This window comes from Haemaphysalis longicornis, unplaced genomic scaffold (assembly GCF_048455015.1).
Source record: "Haemaphysalis longicornis isolate Haplotype H1 unplaced genomic scaffold, Haemaphysalis longicornis Haplotype H1 scaffold_13, whole genome shotgun sequence".
Classification (NCBI taxonomy): Eukaryota; Metazoa; Arthropoda; class Arachnida; order Ixodida; family Ixodidae; genus Haemaphysalis; species Haemaphysalis longicornis.
In genome coordinates this window covers 25,003,610-25,020,415 of record NW_027526233.1, presented here as the reverse complement: position 1 = coordinate 25,020,415, position 16,806 = coordinate 25,003,610, and the positions used below count along the sequence as shown (strand labels likewise).

General features: G+C 49.3%; 1 pseudogene; it reads left to right on the top strand.

Moving 5' to 3' along the window:
* Positions 1–10,698: 10,698 nt before the first annotated feature.
* Positions 10,699–16,806, top strand: part of LOC144163750 (uncharacterized) — a 120,392-nt pseudogene continuing 114,284 nt past the window's right edge.

Sequence of the window (16,806 nt, the reverse complement as noted above, 5' to 3'; positions counted from 1 at the left end):
AGGGACCGCAACAAGCTAGTACGAAAGATGCCGATAAACGAACTAACAGTAAGACGTAAAGTAGAAGAATTCAGGATCGCGCTGCAGAACCGATATTCCGCCCTAAACGAGGAAGCCGAGCTTACGACAAAGGAAGCCAGCGACAACCTTACACGCATCATCACGGAGTGTGCAATAAAAATCGGGGGCACTATGGCTAGACAGGATACTGGTAAACTTTCACAGGAGATGAAAGATCTAATCAGGAAACGGCAAACCATGAGAATCTCTACCGCAGCTGACAGAATAGAACTAGCCGAGCTCTCGACGTTAATCAATAAGCGGAAGACAGCTGACATACGGAAGTATTATATGGAGAGGATCGAATACGCTGCAAAGAACGGAGGTAGCCTGAAATCAGTGAAGAGACGTCTTGGCGTGGGGAAAAATCAGATGTATGCACTTAAGGATAAGCAAGGCAATGTCATCACAAATAGGGATCAAATAGTCACAGTGGCCAAGGAGTTCTATAGGGATCTGTACAGTAGCCGGGACATACAGGATAATGCCGAACGAGACAGTAGCTCAGAGGAGATAGATATCCCACCAGTAACGACCGAAGAAGTAAGGAAGGCTTTGAAAGAAATGAAAGGGGGCAAAGCACCTGGTGAGGATCAGATAACAGCAGACCTCTTGAAGGATGGCGGAGAAATTGTACTTGAAAAACTGGCAAACCTGTATACGCAATGCCTAATGACCGCAATGGTACCGGAATCTTGGAAGAACGCGAACATCATCCTAATCCATAAGAAAGGCGACATGAAGGACTTGAAAAATTACAGGCCGATCAGCTTACTGTCAGTCGTCTACAAGGTATTTACCAAGGTAATCGCTAATCGAATCTCTGCAACCTTAGATTTCAGTCAACCTAAAGAACAAGCAGGGTTCCGTAAAGGTTATTCAACAATGGACCATATTCACACGATCAATCAGGTGATAGAGAAGTGCGCTGAGTATACTGAACCCCTATATATAGCCTTCATAGATTATGAGAAAGCATTTGACTCGGTCGAAACCCTAGCAGTCATTCAGGCATTACGGAACCAGGGGGTAGATGAGCATTATGTAAGAATACTAGAGGATATCTACAGTGGGTCTACAGCTACCATCATCCTCCATAGGGAGAGCAGTAAAATACCTATAAGGAAGGGTGTCAGACAAGGAGACACAATCTCTCCAATGTTATTCACAGCATGCTTACAAGAAGTATTCAGAACGTTGGATTGGGAACAGGTGGGAGTAAGGGTTAATGGAGAATACCTCAGTAACCTCAGATTTGCTGATGACGTTGCCTTGCTAAGTAACTCGGGGGACGAATTGCAAAGCATGCTTTCCGCACTGGGCGAACAAAGTAGAACCGTGGGCCTGAAAATTAATATGCAGAAAACTAAAGTAATGATCAATAACCTCGGGACAGAACAGCAGTTTGAATTAGGTGGCGAGGCAGTGGAAGTGGTAAGCTAATATATCTACTTAGGCCAAGTTGTGACCCCAGATCCCAACCATGAGGCAGAGATAATTAGAAGGATCAGAATGGGGTGGGGTGCATATGGCAGACATTCTCAGATAATGAATAGCAGCCTACCATTGTCGCTGAAGAAGAAAGTGTATGACAGCTGCATCTTACCGGTACTCACCTACGGGGCAGAAGCTTGGAGGCTTACTAAGAGGGTTCAACTTAAATTGAGAACGACTCAGCGTGCAATGGAGCGGAAAATGATAGGTGTAACATTAAGGGACAAGAAGAGAGCGGAGTGGGTCAGAGAGCAAACTGGTGTTAAAGACATATTAGTAGAAATTAAGAAGAAGAAATGGACGTGGGCAGGGCATGTAATGCGAAGGCAAGATAACCGCTGGTCATTAAGGGTAACAGAGTGGATCCCTAGAGAAGGCAAGCGTTGCAGGGGGCGGCAGAAAGTTAGATGGGCAGATGAGATCAAGAAGTTTGCTGGGATAAATTGGTCACAGTTGGCACAGGACCGAGGTAATTGGAGAATAATGGGAGAGGCCTTTGCCCTGCAGTGGGCGTAGATAGGCTGGTGATGATGATGATGATGATGCTTCAGCGGCCTCACCTTGAAAATAACCCAATCTATGACTCATAATGACGATCTCATGACTCGAACTACGAAGCCTTTTTTTTATTTGTACCACGTGATTCCCCTCGTCAAGACCGTAAATTTGATACCCATCACATCCTAGCGGAATCAATTTGAAATTAAACAAATCAATGACTAACCATGACTATATCATGATATAGCCCTGCCACATTTTTGTACCACGTGATTTCCCTTATCGGAACCTTCAATTTGATGCCCCGGACATCCAGTGGCATCATTGTGAATTTTAACCTAATTTATGACCCATTTTGACCATGTCATGATAATAATGAGGAAGCACGTGATTACCCTCATGCAGACCTTTAATTTGATACGCCACACGTCCTAGAGTCATGAACTTGAATTTTAACCGAATCTATGACTTACCCTAACTACCTCATGATATATCCATAACTCATTTTCGTCCCGAATGATTCCCCACATCAAGACCTTGAATTTGATTCCCCAGATGCCCTCGCAGCGTAGTTTTCAATTTTAACCCAATCTATGACTCATTATGACTGCCTGATGACTACGATCAGGAAGCATTTTTTTATTTACCCTGCTTGATTCCGTTAATCCGGACCTTTCATTTGATACCTTACACACCTTAGCCTCATCAGTTTTACTTTTCACCTAATCTAATGTGGTCATTATTCTGTCTTAAGGGGCGCTGCCCAGTCAATTCAGCTAATTCATTTGAAACAGCAGAAAGGACAGCCCCCACCCCCATTTCCCCCCGGCTCTCACCTGTTCCTTTGTGACCCCTAGTATATCAAGCCGTGAACAGTAGCAGGCGAACTACCAGCACGCCAGCACCACCATGTGCTTTCCCACCCCCTTTCCCACGCTCTTAATGAACCCGTCAGGAGGAAATTTAGGACAACCCTTTTTTATGACCTCACCAGTCAATCAGCACTCACGCGCCCAGCCGCGAAAATTAGGTATACAGCAAGTCCTTATGGCCATGAAAATTCAACAAGAAACTAAAAAAAAATCAGACACCCTCTCCCTCCCAACCGATCATGCATCGCGCTTGGTGCCGACCCGCATGTAACCTGAATTCCGAGCCCACAGTGACTTATGAAACCTAACAGCCAACCATAGCTGCCTGCTAGTCTACTCATATGTACTCAAACTCAAAATGGACTCAAAACTCCTATGTACTCAGAACTCAAAATGCACTCAAAACTCAGTATGTAATAAAACTCAAAATGTACTCAAAGTCAAAATGTACTCAGAACTCAAAATGGACTGAAACTCAAAATCTACTCAGAACTCAAAATGCACTCAAACTCAAAATGGACTCAAACTCAAATTGTACTCAGTACTCAAAATGGACTCGAACTCAAAATGGACTCAAACTCAAAATGCACTCAGAAATCATCATCATCATCATCATCATCATCATCATCATCATCACCAGCCTGTCTACGCCCACTGCAGGGCAAAGGCCTCTCCCATTATTCTCCAATTACCTCGGTCCTGTGCCAACTGTGACCAATTTATCCCCGCAAACTTCTTGATCTCATCTGCCCATCTAACTTTCTGCCGCTCCCTGCAGCGCTTGCCTTCTCTAGGGATCCACTCTGTTACCCTTAATGACCAGCGGTTATCTTGCCTTCGCATTACATGCCCTGCCCAAGTCCATTTCTTCTTCTTAATTTCTACTAATATGTCTTTAACACCAGTTTGCTCCCTGACCCACTCCGCTCTCTTCTTGTCCCTTAATGTTACACCTATCAATTTCCGCTCCATTGCCCGCTGAGTCGTTCTCAATTTAAGTTGAACCCTCTTAGTGAGCCTCCAAGTTTCTGCCCCGTAGGTGAGTACCAGTAAGATGCAGCTGTCGTACACTTTCTTCTTCAACGGCAATGGTAGGCTGCTATTCATTATCTGATAATGTCTGCCATATGCACCCCACCCCATTCTGATCCTTCTAATTATCTCTGCCTCATGGTTGGGATCTGGGGTCACAACTTGGCCTAAGTATATATATTCGCTTACCACTTCCACTGCCTCGCCATCTATCTTAAACTGCTGTGCTGTCCCGATGATATTGATCATTACTTTAGTTTTCTGCATATTTATTTTCAGGCCCACGGTTCTACTCTGTTCGCCCAGTGCGGAAAGCATGCTTTGCAATTCGTCCCCCGAGTTACTTAGCAAGGCAACGTCATCAGCAAATCTGAGGTTACTGAGGTATTCTCCATTAACCCTTACTCCCACCTGTTCCCAATCCAACGTTCTGAATACTTCTTGTAAGCCTGCTGTGAATAACATTGGAGAGATTGTGTCTCCTTGTCTGACACCCTTCCTTATAGGTATTTTACTGCTCTCCTTATGGAGGATGATGGTAGCTGTAGACTCAGAAATCAAAATGCACTCAAACTCAAAATGTACTCAGAACTCAAAATGGACTCAAACTCAAAATGTACTCAGAACTCAAAATGGAGTCAGAAATCACTAGGTCTCAGGCGTACTCAAACTCAATCGGACTCAAACTCCGTCGGGATCACTCGGCTCAAACTCACTCAAGCTCAAACTCACGCGTGAGTTTGAGTCGAAATGAGTCTGAGTGAGTGGACTCATGAGTAAGTTCGCCGACCTCTGTGTGTATCTCTATGACTATATGGTGTACAGCAGCTCCTTTGAAGACCACCTGACCAACCCGCGGAATGTATTCCAGAGATTACAGGTGGTGGGCCTTAAGCTCAAACCTTCCAAATGCCAGTTCCTTAGGCCCGAAGTCGAATACCTCGGACATATTGTATCGGTGGAAGGCGTGAGTCCCGACCCGGCTTAATTACAGTGCGTGAGTGACTTCCCCGAGCCCAAGACAAAGACGGAGGTGGGGCAATTCCTGGGCCTTTTGTCCTACTTTCGGCGACACATTCCCATCTTCGCAGCGCAGGCTCGTCCGTTGACACAACTTACCACCAAGAAACCGTTCCACTGGGGCGACGTAGAGCAGACTGCCTTCTCTACTATGAAAATAAAGTTGATGGAGGCTCCAGTGTTAAGTTTCCCCGATTTCAGTAGACCATTCACGCTCGCGGCAGACGCGTCGAAGGGGCCTGTAGGAGCGGTGGTGTCACAGGAGTTTGAGGGGAACGAACATCCAATAGCATACGCGAGTCACCAGTTAAGCTCCACGGAGCAGAAGTATGGAGCCACGCAACAGGAATGCCTCACCGTAGTATGTGCCGTTCATCATTTCCGGTGTTTTCTCTACGGGTAGCACTTCCGCAATGTCACTGACTGCCAGCCCTTAAAATGGCTGATGAGCGCTCGCGACCCAAACTCGAGGCTAGTGAGATGGAACCTACTCTTTCAGGAGTACGACTTCAAAGTCATTCACAGGACAGGGACAGTGAATCAGAATGCCGATACATTGTGTTAGTCAGCAGTCCGGGTAGTCGAGGGTTTCGTGCCGGTAGTTAATAAGGTCTGTATAAAGCTGGAACAGGACGACCACCCGCAGCTGCAGCCCATCCTCAAGTCACTTCATGCCGGCGGTCGTGATGCACAGTACTATGTGGATGACAGAGGACTACTCCGGTTCAGAGACAATCCAGATGATAATAAAGGGTGTCTGGTGGTACCGGCCTCCATGAACGGCGAGCTGTTACTTCTTCACCACGATGCTCCGTATGCGGGTCACCAAGGTGCCCGGAGGACGCGTCAAAGGACTAGCAGGGCGTATTTTTGGCCCGGGATGCGACAAAACGTTGTGGAGTACTGTCGCAAATGCCTCTCCTGCGCCATTCCCAAAACCCCCAAGGACCAGACGCGTGCTCCCTTACAGGTGTTTGAGAGGCGTAGAACCCCATTTCACCGCACGGCGATGCACAGAGTGGGTCCACTGCCGACTAGCTCAGCGTGCAGCAAGTACATATTGGTCTTCGTGGACCATTTGAGCCGCTACGCGGAAGCTGTTCCTTTATATGACCCGAAAGCAGAAACGTTGCGAGAGCATTTGTAGAAAAGGTAGTACTGGGAAACGCTGTGCTCGAACAGCTGCTGACCGATCAGGGTACAAACTTTGTGTCCCGGGTCATGAAAGAGGTCTACGATCTCTTAGGTATCAAGAAGCTACAAACGACCGCGTATCAACCTGAATGTAACGGCGCCATAGAAAGGCTGAACCAAACGTTGGTGGGCATGTTGTGTCATTTTGTCGCTCATGACCAACAAGATTGGGATCAGTGGCTTCCTTTCGCGATGTTCGCTTACAAGACCGCGGTTCATGAGGGCACCAACAAAACCCCCTTTTTCCTCCTCCACGGGCGCGATGACAGACGCCGAATGTCGACGGTGAGGCGGCTAAGATTCATTACAACACCATAGAGGATTACCGCGCGGAACTGGCTCGACGCTTCTTCATATCACACCAGCTGGCGGCCGTGGCTCTCGTTAAAACAGCAGAAAAGAGAAATGCGCGCTCTGATCTAAAAGGCCGCCCCAGCTGTTTCGAGGTAGGCGACGAAGTTTTGACGAAGGTAGAATTCCGGACACCCGGACTGACCAAAAAACTCGCGCCGAAATAGAAACGCCCGTTACGCGTGGTCGAGAAGCTCTCTGACGTCACGTGCAGAATCCGTGAGATCCGAACGAAAGAGGTGAAAATTGTGAATGTTAACAAACTCAAAATTGGTGTGTCCGAAACCGGAAATGAGCAACAGCCGGTAACCGTGGCTGACAGAGAAAGGCCATGACCCCCGTCTCCTGAATACAGTACCCCAACGGCGAGCCCGTTCGGGGACATGCCGCCCGAAGCTGTGATCTATAAAATTATTCAGAATTCCATCCAATCGCTCCTTCCAGCCGCGTGATGCGGCCGTCCTCAGCCATTGCACGATTATGCTTGGCGAAGCAGGCATGCTGCACCGTACCCTCCCTAACACGCGATGGTGGTTGATGCTTCTGGGGCAAAATTCCGAGCATCCGCAATCCGTATTATTTGTTTAATTTCTTTTGTAACTTGTACAATGGAAGTTTTCGCAACGATCACTAGGGTCAAGTTTATAGAGGCGACAATGCGCCTTGTTATGTGCTTTAGTGGTGCCTCTTCCCCTGTGTCTTTATTGCCCAACCTGCAAACTGTGCCGTGCTCCATGACTGGACTTCGCGGTTCGCATAATGTGCATGCCTACACGGGTGTGATTCAAGACTTTTGAGTTGGCAAACCTCTTCTCCTAGAGTGGGCGGAAAAGACGGTTGTATGTGTTCCCCGGCTAATCCGAACTAGATAGAGGAACTTTGACCACGGAAGGTTCTTTTGTGGTAACGCGCGGCAGCTTCGCTTAGGACATAGGGTTCCGTTTTGCCTCGGGGCGAGCCGGGCTTCCCCTCTGCTCGACGCACCGCGTCGTTCACCGCCGCTGGAAGCCGGACCTTCTCCCCCTTTTCCCCGCCGCTGCTCGGACGTTGGAGGAGGAGGAGATAAAGAAGAGCGAACGGAGAGGATCAGGCAGACTTGGGGGCGACCGTCTTGCCATTCGGACGCAGCCGTAGTAGCAATCCGAAAGCGCGCCCCTCCCAAGAACCCGCACGCTGCCTGCGTTTCCTGCCCCGGTCTACATCTCGAGCCTGCCAAGCTACCGGTCCTCCGGCCTCCCCTTGATGACCGCGGCCTGCAGTCGGAGCTCGCCAAACTACCAGTCTGGCACTGCATCCCTCTCCTGCCCTCGGGTCCACCGCACAGGCCTTTCGAGCCGCCGGCCCCGCACTACCTCCATCTCCTGGCCCCGAGACCCACTTGACCCATCGGCGTCCCGTCAACGATGTATCACCCCTGCAACCCGAACGAGTCCGCCCAACCTGGTGAGGAAGCCGGTACCACTGAGGCGCCCCATTAAACTAAATGTTAATGTTTTTCGCCCGCCTCAGTGTGTCTCATTTCCTCTAAGGTCTGCGTGGACCCACCTTAATATAAGCTGTGACTAACCATTTATCGAGACTCACAGTAGTTTCTTCTTGCTTTCCTGGCTCTGCCCGGACATTAGCTCTAGTTGTTTCTTTCCCTCGGCGGTGTTCGAGCCGACGTCTACGGCTCGAACACCGCCGTGCCCTAGGCTGCTGCATTCGGAACCCCACCCACGCGAATCCGAGGTACGGCTGCCAGACTCCCTGGTTTCACTTTATATAGAGCCACGCGTTTGAATTCAAGTGATGTCACATGAGCAATAGTTTTGGATGTTGTTTACAGCTTTCGCAGCGTGGATTAGAGCCAATTTTTGTATTCCTTTCCTTTTCATTTCTTCTATTGGTTCGTTTTTTTTCTGCCTCTTACTTTCCTCTATTTTTTCTGCTGTCCTCTGCCGGCTTCCGAAGCACAACTTATGCCTGTGCACTGTGCGGTTTGCCGAAGTAATCACCATAGCGGACAACTAAGAGGCAGAGTTTAGGTACAACTACGCTGGGAAGGCTCTTTGCTACAGAAACAGCACTCAATCACCAGAGAAGAATCTCACCACCCTGTTGTAGTATTTGGCCCCCACCTCCCATGACTTATCAGCACAACTTCTATGCGGACAAATGATTGGAATTTTAACATGCATCGAAAGTACATACTCACATCGAAGCGCATAGCAAGCTAAGTAAGGCCTTGCAATGTTACCTTAGCGTACGGCACGGAAGGAAACATTTTTATTTTTGCCGTGGCGGCTTTTTTGTTTCGGTTGTATCCCTTTTCTCAGTTTCTTTTAAGTAGTTTGTTAATTCTGACTTTTTGACGCGCTGCCACTACCCCTGAGCTATGAGTTAAGATTACTGCGTGAATTCAACTCCCGCTTCTTGTATGAACGTAACCGAAATATAATGGTAGGAAGCTTTTAGGGTGATACGTCTGTTCTCGTACAAGCTGTAAAGACTGACCACCCCTCTCCAATCGAGAACTGGGCTACAAGCGAAGCTAATCGACCCCTGGGAAACCTTAAAACCGGGCTCCTCATCGAGGTCGCAGGGCCAAGTGTCATGAAGCCGACACGGTGGAGGTCTGAAAGATGCTCGTTCATTGTAGCGTCATTCGTACCTTCAAGCTTTGCCGAGGTGAAGCCGGCGGGATGTGCGATTCCGCAGGGAAAGCATGTAATCGCTTATTTGTTTTAAAGGGAGGTGTTGGAAGAGAAGAAAGCGGGAAGAGAAAGGGTGAGTGACATCAAGAAACAATGCAAGGTGTACGGTATGACAAAACGAGTTGCTGAGCTAGTTCGTACATAATTGGTTCCCTCAAATAGAGGTGGGGACAAGTGCCTTAGCTTGCAGTCGTCGGCATAAATTGACGAAAAAAATTTGTACACTTCCACTTGGGTGAAGGAGGATCACATGGGAAGCTGCACGCATTTCACGGAGTTCACAAAAGAAGACATGTTTCCTTTTACTTTTGGAAATGAGCATACTTCCTAGCCAACTATCTGAATAAAACTTGAAAGAACCCCAGCCTTATTCTCGCGGACAGCTAAGAGCTGTCTGTTTTACTCCCGCGTAGTAGGTATCTTACTATTTGTGTAACACACCGACCATGAATCTGCCAGGCCACTGAGCAGAGACCGGATAGGTAGCATTGGAACGTTTGACGTCCAAGTTGAGACCATCCGCCAGTATAACAGATATGTCATCAGTAAAGGCATGAAACCTATAGCTGCACTCTCATGTCACTTCTTCCCCCCCCCCCAACACGTGCGCGCATAACCCGGCAGCCGTTTATGTGCGCGTGCTTAGAAGTAGAAGAAGCCAGTTCAAATGGTGCTCTGAAAGCACTTTATGCTGAAGAATATTGCCCCAGTGGGGTTGCAAGCGGGCACGTTTCTGTCTATGCAGGAGGAATTCGCATCTACTCGACGACATTGAACTTGAGGCGGTTACGGTGGCGACCACAGCTTTCCGTTGTATTAGCCGCCATTCGCGGTTCTGCTCGGGCCGACGCTCCATCAGCTCCCGCTCTTCCTCCTCTAAGCTAATACCTGCAAGGCCTCGAGCTTTATCTTAGTGGACAAACATAGGACTCTGTTTCAATCTTACCTGGTAGGCCTGTTACTCTCGGTGTAACACACCAAAACCCAGACCCAAACCACTCAATTATGGAGGACCGCTGAAAGGGCGCCTTGATAAATGAGTGGTCGCGTTTAAATCTCCCGCCAACACATGGGGCATGTCATCGATAGTGGCATGAAGGGCATCTGTGCGTGCACGGCGCCCTCCTTCGTATTCCAACCCGTGCAGACATAAACCGGCAACCGGTGATATGGCGTCTTGTTAGGCGTGAAATACACTGGCGAAAATGTCCTTGGGAAAGCCTTTTGAGCTAAAATAGTATTACATGCTTACGCGGGCCTTTCAAGCGGGCAGGTTGCCCTCCAACCGCGAGAAATTATAAATACTCTGGAAGGTGGAATTTGAGGCGGCAACGGCGACAACGGTTGTCGGCTGTTTTTGGGCCCATTCGCGCTTCTGATGATTGTCCGCAATCATCTGATAACTGCGTCACCGCCGCGTCCTGCTGATTGCGCTACTTGTGAAAGTGGCATGGGTGGTGGAACAACAACAGTTGGAAGAGATGGGTCAGCCGTGGCAAGAAGGAGTGCTGGATGGGGGCTGGGTAAAGCGGCTACACCGGAATGAATACGTGGGGGGGGTGGCGGGGGTGTTGGACAAATACTGTTTTGGAGCGAAATGTCTTCCGTAAAAGGTAGCTTGTAATTCCGTAGTTTAGTACTTCTCGTTGTCATCCGCTACGTGCAGTAACCTGTGACCTGGAATACAGGCGGGCTTCTTTCGTCTGCCCTGGTTATTGTGTTACTAGTACATCTAGATTTATTTTATGTCATCTGCACTGTAATACTTGTCCTTACGAGCGATTTTTAACAAAGTTTACACTTGTAGGTTGATCGTACGCTACCTCTCTTTTTAATGACCGCGAAATTACGTGTAAATATCTTCGCTCACTCTAAACAAAAAATACAAACTTTGTGCCTGTACCTGTGACTCCTTACTTCTCGTCTGTTCTGCAATGCACATTTTTTATGCTCTATATTCTAGCTACTTAACTGTACTTTCCCGCGTACATCTCAGGCTGCGCCAGCAGCGTCCGTTTTTATACTTGCGGTGCAGTTGCTTCCGTTGTTGCCATGCACTTTCGAAGTGAAAACCAAAACATCGATCGACCAACCTGCCCTAAACGCTTCTGCCACTGCACCATCGATCACCCTTCATCAGATCCAAGTAAGATAAGCAGGGAAAGGGGATCCACACAAAAGTCCGCTACACCTGATATTAACTTTACCAAACTTTTAAATAAATCACCCGAACCAATGTTTTCTACGACATCAGGGGAGCATTATGAACAGAGCTTAACAGTGTGGCGCGCTTCCGTCACCGTGGATGCCCAGCGGTATTTGCCTCGATGACATGTCGTGGTGCCACCATAGGTCGGCAAAACAGAAAGAACTCACTCAAATTCAATCACAATTTTTTTCATTCACGCTGTACTCAATCAAACTCAGACTCAAAAAGCTCGTCTGTTCACAAAATCACTCGTCCTCACTCATCAAATACTCATTTGTAATCATACTCACTTGTACTGAAACTCATTTGTCCTCACGAGTATTTGAACTCAATATGTACTCATGAGTACTGAATCTGTACTCATGAGTACTCACTCTGTACTCATGAGTACTCAATCTGTACTAATGACTACTCAATCTTCTGTACTTATGAGTACTACTCATTCTACACTCACGAGTACTACTCATTCTGCACTCACGAGTACTACTCATTCTGCACTCATGAGTACTCAATCTGTACTCATGAGTATTCAATTTGTATCACTCACGAATAATCAACTTATCTCCACTGTTAGCTAGGTCGTAATTCTAATGGAAGAATAAATAGAAAAAAATAAAATGCTTAACTGATTAGAAAAACACAGGTTACATATATATCAGGACTGAGGAAGAAACGTCTGACGCGGTGCACTGTCGTAGGGCGACTTACTGCGCGAAGGCACGTACATGTGAGAGAGCGAAACAAAACGTAAGCACTCGCGTTGCTTCTGGCGTCTCCTCTTGTTTCAGGAATAAAACAACGAAGTCTAGGCCGGGTCGTGCTCAGGGGAGTTAGGGACTTTTCGGTACGGCCGTGGGCGTAAACTGCGGTTTTGTGCGTGTCTTCGGGCGGCAGCTTTTGTCGCCCGTTTTCGTTTCCGGGTGCGTTGATACTCTCGTAATCGTGCTACAAATCTGAATTGTGCCTGCCCGTAGGCACAATAAAACGTTCGCGTAGATTGACGTCCGTTCGTATCGAGATCACTGTCAGCTTATTCGCAGATGCTCGATGCTGGCGTTTGTTTTTTATTGTTCCGGATACTAGAAACTTCGTTAAGAGGGTGTTCGTCTCATTGAGTTTCGGTGAATTTCAAATCTGCTTGATTTTATTGTGTGTGTGCCGTGGGATTGCCTTCGTCAGACCTGAACTTGACAGTGTTTACGGCGTCGCGTTAGCCGCGCCGCTTCCGTCGGCGATTGTGTTCGTGTAGCTCGTCGCGTGCTTGATGCATGTGGGGGCGTAGACGTCCGGTTTGTCCGGTGGCGAGCTGCGCCGTGTAGGGATGGCATGGTTCGGCGCGATGAGGACGTTGCTTGAATTGACGTGTGCGTTGCGTATCGTGCGGGAGTCGTTCGGCTTTTCGTTTAGTGTGCGGTGGCGTGGCGTTTTCGTAGGGTGGCATGGCTGATTGGTCAAGGTCGTTGCGGCTCCGTGCTCGCAGTCGCAGTGGTTGTTTCGGAAGTGAAACCGTTGTAGTGGGGAAGCAGGCGTGGTTCATGCCGTCCGTTCGGTCCGACATTCCTTGGCGTTGCAAGCGTGACTTCATTGTTAGGGCATTCTATGCCTTCGTCTGGAGCGGGTTCATTTGTTTCCGTTCTTGCCATGTCCGTGTCGTCGCTCAAGCCCTCGTTTTTTGCGCGTTGTTTCGATAATGCTATAATCGCTATCTCTCCCGTACAAGCAGGCTCCGTTAGTCCCGAGTCCGCTTGCTCGCAGTTGCGTCTTCTTGTACGAAATGGTGTTTGTCGTGTGAGTCTCGGTCGGAGCGTGGGTGCTGGGGATTTTGTTTCTTTCTAGCTCGGACATGCTGCATGCGCTGGCCGTGCCGTTGCTCGTTGACGGACCTACCTGCACGAGTGTTATGTCGTTGGTCCGCTGAACGTCTGGTTGGAGCAGCGGGTGTGGAGGAGAGCTCGTACGTTCTGGTAGGGTTGAACTGCGTGCGCTGGGTCTATTGTTGCTTTTGGCCAGGTGATTTCTGCGGTTGTAACATTCGCTGGCCAAGTCCGGATAGCAGCAGTGGGAGCGGAGGATGTCGGGAATAGTAGTTTCCTCAGTGTGTGCTGGCTTGGTGGCGTTCCGTGCGCTGTGCATTTCGTTCGCCGTGGTCAGCTCCACTGGTTCAACTTGCATGTCGTTCGTCGCCTCTGGTGCGTTTCGTGCGCTGTGCTTCTTATTTTATCTAGGAAACTCCCCCATAATTGGTGTGCGGTTGTTCGCCACGTATGGTGCATTTCGGCCACCGTGCGTCTTGTTCGCTTGTCGTGGCCATATCCACCAATCCGGATGTGATGTCGTTGGTTGCGTGGACCGGCGCCTGGACAGCACGAGCGAAAAATGTACGTACTGGCTCCGTTGCGTTCCGTGCTCTCAGCGTTCCGTTCGTGTACGTCTGTACCGAAATAGCGGGTGCCAGGAACGTGGTGCCTTCTGGCTCGTGCACGCTGCGTACGTTGCGCGTCTCGTTGCTCGTTGCTGGAATGACCTGCGCGTGGGCGATGTAGCTCGTGGGCGATGTAGCAGAGCAATGTGTGTCCGTTATCTCGCCAGAAATGCACTGACCTTCGATGCGTTTCCGTAATCGTGGCGATTACCTAGGAGAGGTCCGGTGAGCACGCAATCACAATTTTGCATGCGTCGCAGCGTTCATGTGCGTGTCGTCGTGCATTCTGCCTATGTCCGGATCTCGTGCAGTCCAGGCACCGTGGGAAACGTGCGGCCGGCTCTCGCCAGTTGTCTCTGAAAACTTTCTCGTTCATCACGCACTCTGAACAACTGACCTGATCCTATTGTCAAGTTTCTTAAGATCGTTTTGTCGTACCTTGAGATAGGGCACTGCATATGTTATGCGGCTGATGACGAAGGCCTGCACTAGGCGGAGCGTTTCGCATTCCTGGAGGCCCCCGTGTTTGCCGGATACTCGACCGATCATGAGGCTGATTTTTTCACACGTGGATCTAAGTTTGTTAAGGGCAATGGCGTTATTACATTTGTTATTACTCCCTTCTAAAATGTCTACCGAACGTTTAACACAGCTCGGGATGCACAATACGATCACTGAGCTCATAGAGGCTCAGTACACGACTCAAATCATGCGACTGTCAATGACAACTACTGGCAGGCAGGTCCTTGAAGATCTCCGCATCACTCTACCCCCTACCACTGAAGATAGAGCGGACATCCCTCCCTCTTTGCGCCGCAGGCTAATCGTTAAACCTCTGCCCCGTAATATGCATTTGGACCGAAACTCAGGAAGAAGGCAAGCCCGAGCAACAGCCATAACAAAACAATATGGCACCCGTAAAGGCGTGTATTATGTAGACGCAGCGGGGCCCACACCGGACGGCATCTGTACGGTTGCGGTCCTGCATGAGGGAATACAGGTAGATGGACTATCGGTGAAAACGAGTAAAATTGAGTTTGCTGAAGAGACGGCCATAGCTTTGGTCGCCACTCACTCTGACGCAACGCACATAATGTCTGACTCGCAACAAGCTTGCCGAAATTTTATCAGGGGTCGGATAGCACTCCTAGCTATAAAACAAATTCTCAAAAATTCCAATCCAGAAATATCCGACACCATAAAACAACTTGTGTGGGTACCTGGCCACCAGGGAGTAGAGGGGAATGAAGCTGCGCACACAGCCGCCCGAGCGTCTCTCCCCCGAAGTTCCTCTTACTTCCCAGGATCTGACCGTACACTTGTACCTTACCCGCTAACCACAATCTCTGAGGTCACACCATGCCTGCGCCATGGTAGGCGGGTGTTCCCGGTGCCCGCCAAGGGCCTGGATAGAACTGAGGAGCGCCATCGTCGCCGGCTGCAGACGGGCTCAATCTACAGCCCCGCAATGCTCAAACACATCAACCCGTTCTTCTCGGGTTCGTGTAACTTCTGCGGTCAGTGGGCAGACACGTATCATATGGTATGGGCCTGCCAGTATAATATAGGGTTAAAAGTAAAAGTGAAGCCAACGAGGGAGGGCTAGGATGCGGCGCTGTCCGGCTGCTCGGACCTAGAGTCTCAGCCGGGCTCTTGTCCAGCGGGCACGGGCGCCGGCCTCGACCAATGGTATCCCGGAATGAAGAATATCACCCACGCAAGAAAAGCCTAACCGCCTCTCCCTCTCTTTACACTGTCTTGTACATTATTAAAGATTTTCCTTCGCCTCCCCCTCCTCCCGCAGCCTCCTGCTCTCAAACAGCGCCGTTTGCAGGGTCGTCTGCCGTTTGGTGTCGCAGGCACCCTGAAGTAGCGTTGGCACATTCGTTCGTTTGGAGAGATGGCGACGTTCTCCGTTGTCTTCTAGAAGACGCAAGACGATGTCGTCCTTACGGCCAGAGCAGGGTAGCCTTCGTAATCGTAGTGCACTCACGAACTGCTGTTTCTTCGCAGAGCATAGGACGTAGCGTTCCGCTGAAGACCGCAGTGTGTCGACCACCACTGACATGGAGTCTGTCGGTGCGTCACGTCTGCGTGCCGCACTCTCGTAGTCGTGGTGTGGTTCGTCCACATTGTTCGTCTCTCCATTCGTTCGTCCTCTCATGGCCTCAAATCCTGATCCTGTCGACTGCAACATCCTATAGCTAGGTCGTGGCTCAAATGAAAAGCTAAACAGAAAAAAATAAAATGGTTTAATTAATTATGCGAGGATAAACAAAATATGCGAGGATAAACAAGGCGTCGCACGCGTTCAACTGGATATTATGATGTCCGATTCCTAACTCACAAACGTGCTGAGGTGTACTCGGATATTTTATTTTCATTGCTGGGACCAATTCCACCGCCACGCCTATACGGTGGGGCTATATGCTAACTTGTAAATGGCACTACACGAGACCATATTACTTGCGAGCCTGAGCAAAATGTTTCAAAACGGGAACCTAATAAAACCATACGGGCGCACGTACATCAGCGAAATTGTCGCCTAAATAAGCACAGCGGAATGGTGCGGACAATTTTAGTGAGACAAACGTTACAAACCACGCAGTCGGTTTGACGGGAGTTACGTAAATTAACCGCGACTGTTGAAATGAGCGGTTCGGCCCACGAAACGACTCCACAGCGGGACATGCGTCTACGGAAACTTCTGAACACCGAAAAAGAGGGACTTCAGTACGCCTAGTACGTGCATTGTTAGCAGCCTCCACCGCCTCTCCCCTGAAACAACTGGAAGGGAGCAAGCACAATGTAGCCGCCACGCGTTCAGAGGCCGCGTCAACAAAAATAACTGCGGCTAGGGTGCCATAGGAGTAGAGCAACTGCGGCCGCGTTTCCCGCCGGGCCCTCACCCCCTCGTTTTTCCCTCTTCACCGTGACCCCTTTGCGAGCTACGGCCGA